Genomic DNA, 17,347 nt, shown 5'->3' on the forward strand with positions numbered 1-17,347 from the left:
CACTGTCACTTCTACTATGATGGACAATAACCTAGAATGGCAAGTCAAGAAAACTCCTTTCCTCCCTACATTACTTTTAGTCAGATTATTTTATCACAGAAATAGAAATAAAATTATAATGACTGATTATTTTGAAATGACAAGAAGACAAATACATGAAATGATAGAAAAAAATCTAGAAATAGATGAGTTTGAAGTGATCGAGCTGACTGAAATTAGAGGATTAAAAGGTTTTCTAGGGGTTTTCGGGCTGGGGAGGCGGCCTAAGCCACAGCAGCAGCGGTCGCCATCTTGGTCCGGGACCCGCCGAACTTAGGAAATTAGTCTGAACAGGTGAGAGGGTGCGCCAGAGAACCTGACAGCTTCTGGAACAGGCGGAAGCACAGAGGCGCTGAGGCAGCACCCTTTGTGGGCCGGGGACAGCCGGCCACCATCCGGACCGGAGGACAGGTGCCCGCCCGGCTGGGGAGGCGGCCTAAGCCACAGCAGCAGCGGTCGCCATCTTGGTCCGGGACCCGCCGAACTTAGGAAACTAGTCTGAACAGGTGAGAGGGTGCGCCAGAGAACCTGACAGCCTCTGGAACAGGCAGAAGCACAGAGGGGCTGAGGCAGCACCCTGTGTGGGCCGGGGACAGCCAGCCACCTTCCGGACCGGAGGACAGGTGCCCGCCCGGCTGGGGAGGCGACCTAAGCCACAGCAGCAGCGGTCGCCATCTTGGTCCGGGACCCGCCGAACTTAGGAAATTAGTCTGAACAGGTGAGAGGGTGCGCCAGAGAACCTGACAGCTTCTGGAACAGGCGGAAGCACAGAGGCGCTGAGGCAGCACCCTTTGTGGGCCGGGGACAGCCGGCCACCGTCCGGACCGGAGGACAGGTGCCCGCCCGGCTGGGGAGGCGGCCTAAGCCACAGCAGCAGCGGTCGCCATCTTGGTCCCGGGACTCCAAGGAACTTAGGAATTTAGTCTGCTTAGGTGAGAGTCTGTACCACCTGGGAACTGCCAAAGCAACACAGTGTCTGAGAAAGGTCCTGTTTTGGGCCTTCTTCTTCGGCCAGGAGGAGGTCCAAATACAAGATATCTGCGCACCTTCCCTGTAAGAGAGCTTGCCAGCAGAGAGTGCTCTGAGCACTGAAACTCAGAGGAGAGAATCTGTCTCCCAGGTCTGCTGATAGACGGTAACAGAATCACCAGAAGAACAATCTCTAAACAGAGTCAACTATAACTACTAACTCCAGAGATTACCAGATGGTGAAAGGTAAACGGAGGAATCTTACTAACAGGAACCAAGACCACTCACCATCACCAGAACCCAGCACACCCACTTCGCCCAGTCCAGGGAACCCCAACACACCTGAGAACCTAGACCTAGATTTAAAAGCATATCTCATGATGATGGTAGAGAACATCAAGAAGGACTTTAATAAATCACTTAAAGAAATACAGGAGAACACTGCTAAAGAGTTACAAGTCCTTAAAGAAAAACAGGAAAACACAATCAAACAGGTAGAAGTCCTTACAGAAAAAGAGGAAAAAACATACAAACAGGTGATGGAAATGAACAAAACCATACTAGACCTAAAAAGGGAAGTAGACACAATAAAGAAAACTCAAAGCGAGGCAACACTAGAGATAGAAACCCTAGGAAAGAAATCTGGAACCATAGATTTGAGCATCAGCAACAGAATACAAGAGATGGAAGAGAGAATCTCAGGTGCAGAAGATTCCATAGAGAACATTGGCACAACAATCAAAGAAAATGGAAAATGCAAAAAGATCCTAACTCAAAATATCCAGGAAATCCAGGACACAATAAGAAGACCAAACGTACGGATAATAGGAGTGGATGAGAATGAAGATTTTCAACTCAAAGGTCCAGCAAACATCTTCAACAAAATTATTGAAGAAAACTTCCCAAATCTAAAGAATGAGATGCATATGAACATACAAGAAGCCTACAGAACTCCAAATAGACTGGACCAGAAAAGAAATTCCTCCCGACACATAATAATCAGAACATCAAATGCACTAAATAAAGATAGAATACTAAAAGCAGTAAGGGAAAAAGGTCAAGTAACATATAAAGGCAAGCCTATCAGAATTACACCAGATTTTTCACCAGAGACTATGAAAGCCAGAAGAGCCTGGACAGATGTTATACAGACACTAAGAGAACACAAACTGCAGCCCAGGCTACTATACCCAGCCAAACTCTCAATTATCATAGAGGGAGAAACCAAAGTATTCCACGACAAAACCAAATTCACGCATTATCTCTCCACGAATCCAGCCCTTCAAAGGATAATAACAGAAAAAAACCAATACAAGAACGGGAACAACGCCCTAGAAAAAACAAGAAGGTAATCCCTCAACAAACCTAAAAGAAGACAGCCACAAGAACAGAATGCCACCTTTAACAACTAAAATAACAGGAAGCAACAATTACTTTTCCTTAATATCTCTTAACATCAATGGTCTCAACTCGCCAATAAAAAGACATAGACTAACAAACTGGCTACACAAACAAGACCCAACATTTTGCTGCTTACAGGAAACTCATCTCAGAGAAAAAGATAGACACTACCTCAGAATGAAAGGCTGGAAAACAATTTTCCAAGCAAATGGTATGAAGAAACAAGCAGGAGTAGCCATCCTAATATCTGATAAGATTGACTTCCAACCCAAAGTCATCAAAAAAGACAAGGAGGGACACTTCATTCTCATCAAAGGTAAAATCCTCCAAGAGGAACTCTCAATTCTGAATATCTATGCTCCAAATACAAGAGCAGCCACATTCACTAAAGAAACTTTAGTAAAGCTCAAAGCACACATTGCACCTCACACAATAATAGTGGGAGACTTCAACACACCACTTTCACCAATGGACAGATCATGGAAACAGAAACTAAACAGGGACACACTGAAACTAACAGAAGTGATGAAACAAATGGATCTGACAGATATCTACAGAACATTTTATCCTAAAACAAAAGGATATACCTTCTTCTCAGCACCTCATGGTACCTTCTCCAAAATTGACCACATAATAGGTCACAAATCAGGCCTCAACAGATTCAAAAATATTGAAATTGTCCCATGTATCCTATCAGATCACCATGCACTAAGGCTGATCTTCAATAACAAAATAAATAACAGAAAGCCAACATTCACATGGAAACTGAACAACACTCTTCTCAATGATACCTTGGTCAAGGAAGGAATAAAGAAAGAAATTAAAGACTTTTTAGAGTTTAATGAAAATGAAGCCACAACGTACCCAAACCTTTGGGACACAATGAAAGCATTTCTAAGAGGGAAACTCATAGCTATGAGTGCCTTCAAGAAAAAACGGGAGAGAGCACATACTAGCAGCTTGACAACACATCTAAAAGCTCTAGAAAAAAAGGAAGCAAATTCACCCAAGAGGAGTAGACGGCAGGAAATAATCAAACTCAGGGGTGAAATCAACCAAGTGGAAACAAGAAGAACTATTCAAAGAATTAACCAAACGAGGAGTTGGTTCTTTGAGAAAATCAACAAGATAGATAAACCCTTAGCTAGACTCACTAAAGGGCACAGGGACAAAATCCTAATTAACAAAATCAGAAATGAAAAGGGAGACATAACAACAGATCCTGAAGAAATCCAAAACACCATCAGATCCTTCTACAAAAGGCTATACTCAACAAAACTGGAAAACCTGGACGAAATGGACAAATTTCTGGACAGATACCAGGTACCAAAGTTGAATCAGGATCAAGTTGACCTTCTAAACAGTCCCATATCCCCTAAAGAAATAGAAGCAGTTATTAATAGTCTCCCAGCCAAAAAAAGCCCGGGACCAGACGGGTTTAGTGCAGAGTTCTATCAGACCTTCAAAGAAGATCTAACTCCAGTTCTGCACAAACTTTTTCACAAGATAGAAGTAGAAGGTATTCTACCCAACTCATTTTATGAAGCCACTATTACTCTGATACCTAAACCACAGAAAGATCCAACAAAGATAGAGAACTTCAGACCAATTTCTCTTATGAACATCGATGCAAAAATTCTTAATAAAATTCTCGCTAACCGAATCCAAGAACACATTAAAGCAATCATCCATCCTGACCAAGTAGGTTTTATTCCAGGGATGCAGGGATGGTTTAATATACGAAAATCCATCAATGTAATCCATTATATAAACAAACTCAAAGACAAAAACCACATGATCATCTTGTTAGATGCAGTAAAAGCATTTGACAAGATCCAACACCCATTCATGATAAAAGTTCTGGAAAGATCAGGAATTCAAGGCCAATACCTAAACATGATAAAAGCAATCTACAGCAAACCAGTAGCCAACATCAAAGTAAATGGAGAGAAGCTGGAAGCAATCCCACTAAAATCAGGGACTAGACAAGGCTGCCCACTTTCTCCCTACCTTTTCAACATAGTACTTGAAGTATTAGCCAGAGCAATTCGACAACAAAAGGAGATCAAGGGGATACAAATTGGAAAAGAGGAAGTCAAAATATCACTTTTTGCAGATGATATGATAGTATATATAAGTGACCCTAAAAATTCCAACAGAGAACTCCTAAACCTGATAAACAGCTTCGGTGAAGTAGCTGGATATAAAATTAACTCAAACAAGTCAATGGCCTTTCTCTACACAAAGAATAAACAGGCTGAGAAAGAAATTAGGGAAACAACACCCTTCTCAATAGCCACAAATAATATAAAATATCTCGGCGTGACTCTAACGAAGGAAGTGAAAGATCTGTATGATAAAAACTTCAAGTCCCTGAAGAAAGAAATTAAAGAAGATCTCAGAAGATGGAAAGATCTCCCATGCTCATGGATTGGCAGGACCAACATTGTAAAAATGGCTATCTTGCCAAAAGCAATCTACAGATTCAATGCAATCCCCATTAAAATTCCAACTCAATTCTTCAACGAATTAGAAGGAGCAATTTGCAAATTCATCTGGAATAACAAAAAACCGAGGATAGCAAAAACTCTTCTCAAGGATAAAAGAACCTCTGGTGGAATCACCATGCCTGACCTAAAGCTTTACTACAGAGCAATTGTGATAAAAACTGCATGGTACTGGTATAGAGACAGACAAGTGGACCAATGGAATAGAATTGAAGACCCAGAAATGAACCCACACACCTATGGTCACTTGATCTTCGACAAGGGAGCCAAAACCATCCAGTGGAAGAAAGACAGCATTTTCAACAATTGGTGCTGGCACAACTGGTTGTTATCATGTAGAAGAATGCGAATCGATCCATACTTATCTCCTTGTACTAAGGTCAAATCTAAGTGGATCAAGGAACTTCACATAAAACCAGAGACACTGAAACTTATAGAGGAGAAAGTGGGGAAAAGCCTTGAAGATATGGGCACAGGGGAAAAATTCCTGAACAGAACAGCAATGGCTTGTACTGTAAGATCGAGAATTGACAAATGGGACCTAATGAAACTCCAAAGTTTCTGCAAGGCAAAAGACACTGTCTATAAGACAAAAAGACCACCAACAGACTGGGAAAGGATCTTTACCTATCCTAAATCAGATAGGGGACTAATATCCAACATATATAAAGAACTCAAGAAGGTGGACCTCAGAAAATCAAATAACCCCCTTAAAAAATGGGGCTCAGAACTGAACAAAGAATTCTCACCTGAGGAATACCGAATGGCAGAGAAGCACCTGAAAAAATGTTCAACATCCTTAATCATCAGGGAAATGCAAATCAAAACAACCCTGAGATTCCACCTCACACCAGTGAGAATGGCTAAGATCAAAAATTCAGGTGACAGCATATGCTGGCGAGGATGTGGAGAAAGAGGAACACTCCTCCATTGTTGGTGGGATTGCAGGCTTGTACAACCACTCTGGAAATCAGTCTGGCGGTTCCTCAGAAAATTGGACATAGTACTACCGGAGGATCCAGCAATACCTCTCCTGGGCATATATCCAGAAGAAGCCCCAACTGGTAAGAAGGACACATGCTCCACTATGTTCATAGCAGCCTTATTTATAATAGCCAGAAACTGGAAAGAACCCAGATGCCCCTCAACAGAGGAATGGATACAGAAAATGTGGTACATCTACACAATGGAGTACTACTCAGCTATTAAAAAGAATGAATTTATGAAATTCCTAGCCAAATGGATGGACCTGGAGAGCATCATCCTGAGTGAGGTAACACAATCACAAAGGAACTCACACAATATGTACTCACTGATAAGTGGATACTAGCCCAAAACCTAGGATACCCACGATATAAGATACAATTTCCTAAACACATGAAACTCAAGAAAAATGAAGACTGAAGTGTGGACACTATGCCCCTCCTTAGAAGTGGGAACAAAACACCCATGGAAGGAGTTACAGAAACAAAGTATGGAGCTGAGATGAAAGGATGGACCATGTAGAGACTGCCATATCCAGGGATCCACCCCATAATCAGCTTCCAAATGCTGACACCATTGCATACACTAGCAAGATTTTACTGAAAGGACCCAGATGTAGCTGTCTCTTGTGAGACTATGCCGGGGCCTAGCAAACACAGAAGTGGATGCTCACAGTCAGCTAATGGATGGATCACAGGGCTCCCAATGGAGGAGCTAGAGAAAGTACCCAAGGAGCTAAAGGGATCTGCAACCCTATAGGTGGAACAACATTATGAACTAACCAGTACCCCTGAGCTCTTGACTCTAGCTGCATATGTATCAAAAGATGGCCTAGTCGGCCATCACTGGAAAGAGAGGCCCATTGGACACGCAGACTTTGTGTGCCCCGGTACAGGGGAACGCCAGGGCCAAAGGGGGGGAGTGGGTGGGTAGGGGAGTGGGGGTGGGTGGGTAAGGGGGACTTTTGGTATAGCATTGGAAATGTAAATGAGCTAAATACCTAATAAAAAATGGAAAAAAAAAAATAAACTTGCCATATCAACTATAAAAAAAAAAAAAAAAAAAAAAAAAAAAAAAGGTTTTCTAGGGGACTGGAGAGATGGCTCAGTGACTAGGAGCACTGTCTGCTCTTTCAGAGGTCCTGAGTTCAATTCCCAGCAACCACATGGTAGTTCACAACCATCTTAATGAGATCTCATCCCCTCTTCTGGTGTGTCTGAAGATAGCAATAGTGTACTCACATACATACAATATATAAATTTTTTTAAAAATGTTTTTCTAGGAAATGCACACTATTACAAATGTGTAAGTTCACAAACTTAGAATGTGGTTCCCTGTGCTTAAAAGCAAGGCTCTCTTCAAAGATTTGTCTGCTTATATTGGGAAATTTTGACTCTGTTGAAGATCCTGTGTCTTCTCCACTTTATTTGGCTTTTTGTGGTAGTATGTGAAGTCTTATCACTTTAGTTAAGTGAGTGATCTTTCTGCACTGACTATGGGTTTCTTTGATGGAGAGTTCTGAACCTTTGATGCTTTTGAAAGGTTTTCACAAATCAAACTCTAGACTAGATCTTCTGCCTTTGGACTTACTTTTGGTGCATCCAGAAGACTTTTAGAAACAATCTAACAAGACAAACCAGTTAAGCTAATGTACTGTTTACACAGAATGTTTTTGCAAACAGAAAAGGAATAAAAGATCTTTGTAACTACAGCTCTCTCCCTCCTACGTATTCTTCTGAGACATGCAAATGCGAATATGTCAGCTTCCTCTAAGACAAAGTGCTTGATCACAGATCTGTAATACCCTGATAGAAAGAAAAATTTAAAAAATTCAGAAGAAGGCATATTTAAACCCTGCTGTGAGGAAACCTCCAAGCTGCCTGTAGCTCATTTTCAAACAGTGGCCTTTCATGGCCGATTAGATAGATACTGGAACTGACTGCACACTAAAGATGAACTAAGGACCCAGGTTTGAATTGGCCCAAAGCTAACAAAACCAGAAGGTAAATAGCAATGAATGTTGTGTATTCCATCCTGACCAACAAACCTAGAAGGCAAGCAGCTGACAGGGCTGATTATCCCTACCTTAGATACAAGCTGTGTTCTAGGCAACACATAGTAGCTCTTAGCCGACTGGGCTAAACCACTGAATGTCATAGTTCAATATTTCCCCAAGAGATGCTTATGTCTTATTCTGGACTGAAGAGTTTCATATTCAAGGAAATTCATAGAACAGACTCTGACAAATACTAGACTTTTGTAATTTGGGAATCCTGTCATTGAGTAGAGTAGAATTCTATCAGAGACACTGGCTGTTCTTGAACACATCATGAGGGACAGGAATTGATGGATAACAAGGAAATGTTTTGACAGACTTTCACTCCATAACCCAGTTATGTAAGTAAGATTGTTGTGAAACAACAATTTAAGTGAAACAACTTAAATGCAGTTATAAACCAAATCTGACCCAAATCAGATGGCCCACAATGGCCCTTGTAAAGAGACCATATTACAAACTTGAGTTGGGAAAGGAATTTAATATTAAACTAGGACTCATGGGGGCATGAGCACATATATGGTCTGTCCTGAGTCTTTAAACTTCTATTTCTAAAAGTCTTTTTACACCAATCATCATGGAGAAAAAAGGACAATACCAAATATGGGAATTTAACTTTCTTAATTTCTCTGGCTGTTACTTCAGTGAAAGCCTCAAAATCTCAAAACTTGATCCTATATCTTGTAACATGAGGCCCCTTTTGGGTTCCTAGAACTGTACACAGTTTAGGGATCTTAGAGTACTTACTTAGTTAGTGATTCAATTGCTGTGAAGAGATACCATGACCAAGGCAACTTCTATAAAAAACAGCATTGAATTGGGGCTAGCTTACAGTGCCAGGGGTTCAATCAATTATTAACATGGTGGGAAGTATAGCAGTTTGCAGGCAGATATGGTGCTGGAGGAGCCAAGAGTTCTACATCTTGATCCTAAGACAACTAGGAGAAAACTGGCATCAGCAGGCAGTCGGAAAGAGGCTCTCTCTTCCACACTGAGTGGAGCTTGAACAAAGGATCTCAAAGCCCATCCCCACAATGACATACATCCTCCAACAAGGCATCTACTCCAATATTGCCACACCTCCAAATAGTGCCGCTCCCTGGACCAAGCATATTCAAACGACCACATTCCCCTCCCTGGTCCCCGTAGGTTTGTTCAAACTCATGAGTCTATGGTTCAATACCTAGCCATAGCATAATGCAAAACACATTTAGTCTAACTTCAAAACTCCCATAGTCTATAACAGTCTCAACAATGTTAAAAGTCTAATGTCTCTTCTGAGATCCATGCAATCTCTTAACTGTAATCCCTATAAAATCAAAATAAAAAAGCAGAGCACATACTTCTGACATATGGTACAGTATGTATATATTACCATTCCAAAAAGCTGTAGTGAAAAAATACTAGACCAAGGCAAGACCCAAAAAATAGCTGGGCAAACTCCAAACTCTATCTCCATGGCTGATGTCCAACTCCTTTCAGCTTTGATAATGGCAACACATTTCTTTCTCTTGAAATGGTTCCATTCCCTGTTAGCAGCTTTCCTCAGCAGATATCCCATGGCTCTGGGAACTCTAATATCTTGGAGTCTCCAAGGCAACTTCAACTTCACAGCTTCTTGTTCCAATGTCTGGGATTTCCCCTTCTCCCCCTGCCCCCAAAGTGCTTGAATCACTTCTCCAGCTCTTCCCTCTGTAGCACTCTAGGTTCTGGTTGACTCCACTCCACTGCTGCTGTTTTTGTTGGTCATCCAATGGTATTGGCAGCTCCAATATGCAGGAGTCTTCTGCTCCAACTAGGCTTCACTAATAGCTTCTCATAGACTCCCTTCATGGTATCAAGCCTCAACATCTTGCCATGATCTCTTTAGTCCTAGGTTGTAAACTACAATTGATGCTGTACCTTTACCAGTGGTCTTTCCTGGCCTTTCACAGTGCCAAGCCTCAGCAGCCCTCCAGACCCCCTTCCTGCCTTCAAAGCCAGTACCATCTGGATGATTCCTACATATTACCATGTCCAGCTTCAGCATAAGGTACAAACTTGGTTATCCCTGGAACACAGCTTCTTTGTGCTTTCAGAAAACACTTCCCAGAAGATTTCACTTCAGTGATGCTGGTCTCTTCTTAATCACCACTAATTTCTTACCTCCAGCTAACCAGCATCAGTTGTTCCAGAAACCCCTTCTACTTGACTCTAAAGCCAAAGCCACATGGCCAAAGCTGCTGAGTTCTGCTGCTTGCTAGAGCTGGAACATGGCCCCTCTTGTACTATTACAACATCACCAGCTTTCTCTTTTCCAACTCTTTCACTGCCTAAGCTTGGCTGTCCTAGAACTTGCTCTGTAGACTGACCTTGAACTCAGAGATCTACATGGTTCTGTCTCCTGAATGCTGGGATTAAAGGTATATGCCACCATGCCTGGACCTAAGCCTTTCTTTACCTGGACATTGCTCTTTACCAGGCTGGCCTTGAACTCAGAGATCTGCTTTCATGGGTCTCCTGGGATTAAAGTTGTATATCACCATGCCTGTACCTAAGGTTTTCATGGCCACTATGCCTCAAGAAGCCTGTGTATTCCAGCCTCAAGATCTGGACCATACATGTGTCCTCTATTTATGGACTGTAGTTCATTCCAGAGATAGCCAAGTTGACAACCAATAATAGCCATCACAATCCATCCCTTGTCAATCTAACATATAATCATATTTCTGTATGTCCAAATGAAAACAATAACCACATCATAATATCACCTAACATAACTATCCCTGTTCAACTGTAAACACATAAACAATAAAATCATCTGGGTAGGATCTTGCCCTGAGATCACCATTCCCTTAATCTGTTATATCTCCTTGGACATAGGATTAAGCCCCATTTGTATATCCTGGTGCCCCTTTAATATTTGAACCATACATTTTTTTCCTTTCTCAGATTGTTATGCTTGATCACAGGATAAAGTCTAAACTAAGCTTTTTTGAGACTTCCTTTGTTAATGCAATTAACCGAAATCTCTTTACCTTAGCTTCAGGTAGACTCTTCAGACAAGGGCAAAAGGCAGCCACATTCGTCACCAAAATGTCACTAAAACAGTCTCTAGGCCATATACTAACGTTTTTCTTTGAAACCTCTTGAGCCAGTCCCCCAGAGTTCAAATTACTCTCAACACCAATGTCTTCCATATTCTTACTATCATGGTCCATTAAGCTGAATTTATAGCATTCTACTGCTTTCCAAATCAAAAGTTCCAAAATCCACATTCCTCCAAACAAAGTATAGTCAGGGCCAATACCCCAGTCCATGGTACCAACTTCTATCTTAATTAGGGTTTTCAGTGTTGGGAAGAGACACCATGACGAAGGACAACATTTAATTGGGGCTAGATTAGAAGTTTCAGATGTTCAGTCCGTTATCATCATGGTAGGAAGCATGGCCACCTGAAGTCATGGTGCTGGATGGCCAGGAGTTGTACATCTTGATCCTAGGGCATCCAGGAGGAAACTGTCTTCATCAGGAAGCTAGGAGGAGGCTCTCTCTTCCACACTGGGCAGAGCTTGAGCATAGGACCTCAAAGCCCACCTCAACAGTGACACACATCCTCCAACATGGCCACATCTACTCCAACTTGCTCACACTTCCAAATAAGTGCCACTCCATGGACTAAGCATATTCAACCCAACTCTCTATACACTGGGGAAAAGTTTACCTCACATGTATATGACCCAAGATGAAATATCACAGCTCCACCCGCCATCCTGAGGCTCTTCCCGCTCCTGACTTGTCTTTGCTTACATGGCCTTCTGGGCTACTTACTGGGCTAATGTGGCCAGTCTTCTAGACACTCTTCTCCATCTATTATGAATTAGAATCTGTGGGATGTTAGTTCAGAGGCTGTACAGCAAGTGGTTTTGGCAGTTAAGAATACTTTTGTTGCATGAAATAAAGACGTTGGGCAATGAAGATTCTCCATTACAAGAAACAAAAATGATTATCAGTCATCATTTAATCATTCCATTTTAATGGACTTATTTTCTGCAGGCCTTGACTGGGAAACAATTTGGGAATGCCAAATTGTTACTGTTCTCTTCCTAAGAGATGCAATAGCAGCCCTCCTGGTGCTATCTTCTCAGGCTTAAATGTCTGCATGCAGCCATCTGCTAAATGGTCTCTCATTGTGTAGAATGACAAGAACTGAAATGTGTGGACATAAGGGTGCTATAAATTATGAATGGCTTTTTGAATTATATCTAATATCATGGTTACCATGGCTACTTACAGTGACACAGATGCCAAGAGTTTGGTCAAACTCTAACTTAAGAGGGTAACCCAAGGGGAAGAATTGTTACAGGAAATACTTTTAAATGCACCATCCCATGCACCCAGCTACTCTCTGTTGGTTCTCTGCTGTGGATTCTGCTCACATTCGCAGCTATCCAACCCCTGTGGTCAGCGGGCCCAAACCCCAGTAACCCGGTAAAATCAAAACTCAAGAGGCTTGGAATTTATAAGTCAGATTCCTATCAGTAAATTCTCACCCCACAAAATGTCCACACAATTTACTCAGAGCAAATTAATATTGATATAAATTGTCCACCTAGATAAGACAAATTTTCCTGTAATTATCCATCCCTCATATGATATTCATAGCTACCTATAGCCACATGGAATCTGGATCATCTTTCTCTTCCTCCATCTTCTTTCCTTCCCCTCTTCTCTCTTCCTGTCCCTGTCCCAGAAACTCTTAGCTCCGGCTCCCTTTTCCCTGTCCAATCACAGACTTCTTGTTGTATTAATACTTAAATTAATTGGGGGAAATTCTGCTACAAAGAATGATTAAATAAAAATTTTTGAAGAGGTATGCATTAAGACGAGGTACCTGTGCTGGGCCCACCGTACCAAATCAATAGAGTTTTATCCCTGTAACTGTACTTCAGTTGTCACTCAAGGCACTGCAGATAATTACCTAATGAAAAACAACTACCTAAGCTGTAGCCAATGACTAATAAATTAGCTACAGCCAATCAAGTTGCTCTGTGTCTTGATCCTCTTATCATGTTCCATTGCTGGTTGTAGCTCTCTGAATCTGTCTTGCTCCTACATTGCCTGTTTTATTAATCATATTTTGTTTCCCTCAAATACTGCTCAGTGTAACTGATCTGGGGAATTCTCCATTTGACACAGTTCCATATGGTAAACAAGTCTAGCAAAATTCTATCAGAAGGTAACATTACAACACTACATGTGTTTGTTTTGCGCCCTCCAGGATGTGCTATATGCTTTGGAATGGTCTCCTAAACCAGGGAGGCTCTGATTGATTTTCTGGGGTTCCTAAGGCTTCATCTTTCATCTGGGATTTAATCTCTCTGAGGGACAAAACCTGCTTCAGAGAACTGTGCTGATGGCTAGTGTGTGTGTGTGTGCGCGCGCGTGTGCGTGTGCGTGTGTGTGTGTGTGTGTGCGTGTGTGCGTGTGCGTGTGTGTGTGCGCGCGCGTGTGTGTGTGCGCACGCGTGTGTGTGCGTGTGTGTGTGCGTGTGTGTGCGTGTGTGTGCGCGCGTGTGCGTGTGCGTGTGTGTGCACGCGTGTGTGTGTGCGTGTGTGTGTGTGCACGCGTGTGTGTGTGTGCGTGTGCGTGTGTGTGTGTGTGTGTGTGTGCGTGTGCGTGTGTGTGCGTGTGCGTGTGTGTGTGTGTGTGTGTGTATGCTGTAATTTTTTTTTGCTCTGATAAAATTATTTCTTTGGGGGCATTTTTAAATAAAACTATTACATCATAAAATCATCACAGTACTTTCTTCTTCCCAAGTTTCCTCATCTGTACAAAGCCAGGGTTGTGATGGACATTTCCCAGTCAGAACTTTACAGATATTCTGGAGACCGAGGTACACTTAATTTTTTTTGTCAAATCAAAGTCCTCTATTAGTAAAAAGCTCATCAGATGTTCAACTAGTAGAACAATATTTACCAAAATCATTATGCTACAGACAAGACAAAGACTGAGGTATCTAAAGCAAACTACAAGTTAGTCTCTTAGACCTCATTATTAGAAGACATTCAATATGTAATGAAAAAGATGAATTGTTGAAGTCCAATGTGTAATGAAAGTGATGAATATGCCAAGTGCAACATATTTAGCATCCGTAGCATGAAAGGACATGAGAGGGGCAGTTCTGCCGGCTTCTTACTCCATAGGTAAGCGGAATGCTTTTAGTAGTTTTCCCTACGGAGGCAAATTACCATAAATGTTAAAAGCAAACTATAGGAAAGAACTTGCCTGAAGTAAATTTTCTTCCTCTAAGTATGCTGAAATGGTGATTCATATCTTCCCTCTTTAGAAAACAAAATGTTATGTTTTGGTTGAAAATAAAGTTCTGTTAGACGCTGTGGGGATATAAAATATAAATAAGAGAGTATAATGGCAAAAGAAAACTTCAGCCACTCTTCTTCGCAGTTGACAAGAATATCGTTTCGGTTCATCACCAGTGAGCAAAATCACCTGCAAAGAAGAGCCTCCTGTCACCAAAAGTTCCGTGTTTGACTGAGTCCTCAACACCGACAGTGCTGGGCAAACAAGATGGCTCAACAGATAATGGTGATTGCAGCCAAGCCTAATGACCCGAGTTCGATCCCTGAGACTCACATTGTAGATGGATCAAACTGACTTCTGCAAGCTACCCCAAATAAATGAAAATAAATAAATGCAATAAGGTTTATTTTAACTGGCAGTAACTACAAAATGTTATGAGAAAAAATATTTAGCTAGTAGACATCCTGTTAATAAGACTGGACCCCGAGTAGCTCATCACAGAGAAAGTGGGTTCTGCCTGTGCTACCAGAGGATTCGGATTCTTATCATGAACTGTGGGTAACACAAAAAAATTGGCACTTTGATTTCTTTGCAGATTTGGGTTTGGGTTTCAGTGTTTTGTGTTTATAAGTTGACCATACCGCAGAGACTGACTGAATTAGCACTGTAAACTCACCCAGCTAAAGATCAGCGATATCAGATCTGCCAGAACGATTCTGCTCCATGAATTTTTTAAAGGCAGCAGCCGTGTGAGATGAGCCTTGCTCTTACTGGCTTTACCAGGGTGTTGCACCCCCAGACAAGGTACCATAGTGAGATGGCATCCTACCCAGATGGATGCCTGGCTCTTAACAGCAGGATTTGTCTCTGGTCTCTTCTCAGTATAGTATGGTGAGATTAGGTGGCACATCTTCCCAGAGCATCGCATTACTTGGCACCTGTAACCATCTGCAATCTGTCATAGTTCCTGTGAGGTCCTTACAAACGTGTCTTGCTTTTACAATGTGCCCAAGACTTACAGAAGTCAACTTGTCTTCTACTGAGATAGATTTGTAGCTCTGCAGAGATGGAACAAGAGCACTTGGAGAAAGACATGCCATCTTGTTTTCTGAAAAGACTAGAAAAAAAAATTAAGTCCAGTATCATGGTACCACTTAAAATACGGACACCATGAAGAATAAGTCATACTAGGTGGAAAGAGCTCTAGAATCATCTCTTCCAGGTTGCATTAAAGACATGTGTAGACCAAGCAGCTTTTCAATGTCAGTTATGCAGGAAGCTAATTAACTATCAAAACCACTCTAGTCTGTCGTTGACAACAGAAGTTAAGCAGAAGAGGAAGAAGGGGGGAGGAGTCCCAATTCATCTAGTGAGAAAAAATAATAAAGGACCAAAATACCTACTGAGTATGTGCAGGTGAAGTTCACTCACTTCTGAGAGAGACTGCTCTAAGAAACTGAGTTTCTGTCTGGGGCAATTGTTTGAAGACCTTCAACTCTCAACCCAGACCTATTTTTTAAAAACCTTGCAATTGGCAGGGTATGTGTGTATAATAAACACTGTGTGGTTCTAGCGGACTAAATGCCATACTATGTTTTTAAAAAAGCATCCAGTTATAGGCTAAAAAGACGCCAATGTGTGTTTCTCGTGACATTCTGAGCTCAGGGAGTAGTGACCCTCTTTCTAATAAGGAAATCCAGTTCCTGGAGTCAGATGACAAGCCCTGATTTAGATAAACCGAACGAAAACTCTGAAGACGCATAATGCGCGGCAAAAGTGCTATATAAATGTAAGGACTATTGCTACAGAATAAAGGATGTGATGCAAAAGTTGGCAGCAGAGGAAGGCCTTACAGATAGATGGGTAAACACAGCAAGGAGGGTGCAGAAAGGAAGATTCGTGAACCGTAGGAGGCAGGTGATGGCATAGCCCCCTCTGCTGGCTTAAACGTTCATCTGCAACTACCGTCTTCATGGAAGGAGAAAAGCAGAACTTGAGCTGTTTGAGGAATTGAGTACTTGGCCGACTAGACTCAAACCGAAATCTAACGTTGTTACCGGTGATGGTACATACAAGGACACTTCGTATCCTTTGGTCAGCTTCCGCAGTTGAGCCTATAGCCAAGAACACAATCCTAGCTGTAAAGAGTGACGCAATGCAGGGATTACAGGGTTGGGGGGGGGGGGGCGGGGGCGGGAGGGTTTGTTTGTTTGCTTGCTTGTTTGTTTCAATAAACCAAACCCACGGGACAACGCTCATTCAATCACAAAATAATGTTCACGAAAGGTATTTGCTGCCTAGATTTTACAAATTAACCTAGATTTTAATACATAGACAATAGATAATGCTGCTAGTTACGAAGCCGGGCAGTGGTGGCACACACCTTTAATCCCAGTACTTGAGAAGCAGGAGTAGGTGGGTCTCTGAGTTCAAGGCCAGGCTGGTCTACAGAGTGAGTTCTAGGACAACCAGAGCTACACAGAGAAACCCTGTCTCGAAAACAAAAACAAACAAACAAACAAATAAATATAGTAAAGCTGCTTGCTCTGAGACAATAGGGAAATTTTTTTAATTAGTGTTGAGACTGCAATAACTGAAGTGACATAGACTTCAGATCTTAAAAACCTGATAAACAAAATTGGTCTCTGTGCTAAATGAAATTCCATCTCATTGGAGTCTTCTCTCCCTCCACCGATGGTCCAAGGAGAAAAGGGCTCAGAAATAAGTGTTGGAATGTGTTCATTAACATCACACTCCGAAATGTCAAATTCAGCACCGAGGGATATTAGATTAACACATGCTAGATCCAAAAACATTTTGGGGCCTCCCCTGTGGATTTAATGTACATGGGCACAGGGGAGGGGTAGATTGCCTGAATCAGTACTCTGATAATCACCCACCTCCATCCCAATATTACACAGCATTGATAACAAAATATAATCAAGTAAAATGGCATTACATGTAACTCTAACTCCTTAAATCAGGTGAGCCTTCGTGAGACTTTAATTGTGTCTTAGTCATTAAAGAACGTAAATCGTCCCTACTGAAAATTTTAAACTAGAGCATAGAAGTCCTACTGAGCCCAGTGCTA

This window comes from Mus musculus, chromosome 2 (genome assembly GCF_000001635.26).
Source record: "Mus musculus strain C57BL/6J chromosome 2, GRCm38.p6 C57BL/6J".
In the NCBI taxonomy this organism is placed as follows: Eukaryota; Metazoa; Chordata; class Mammalia; order Rodentia; family Muridae; genus Mus; species Mus musculus.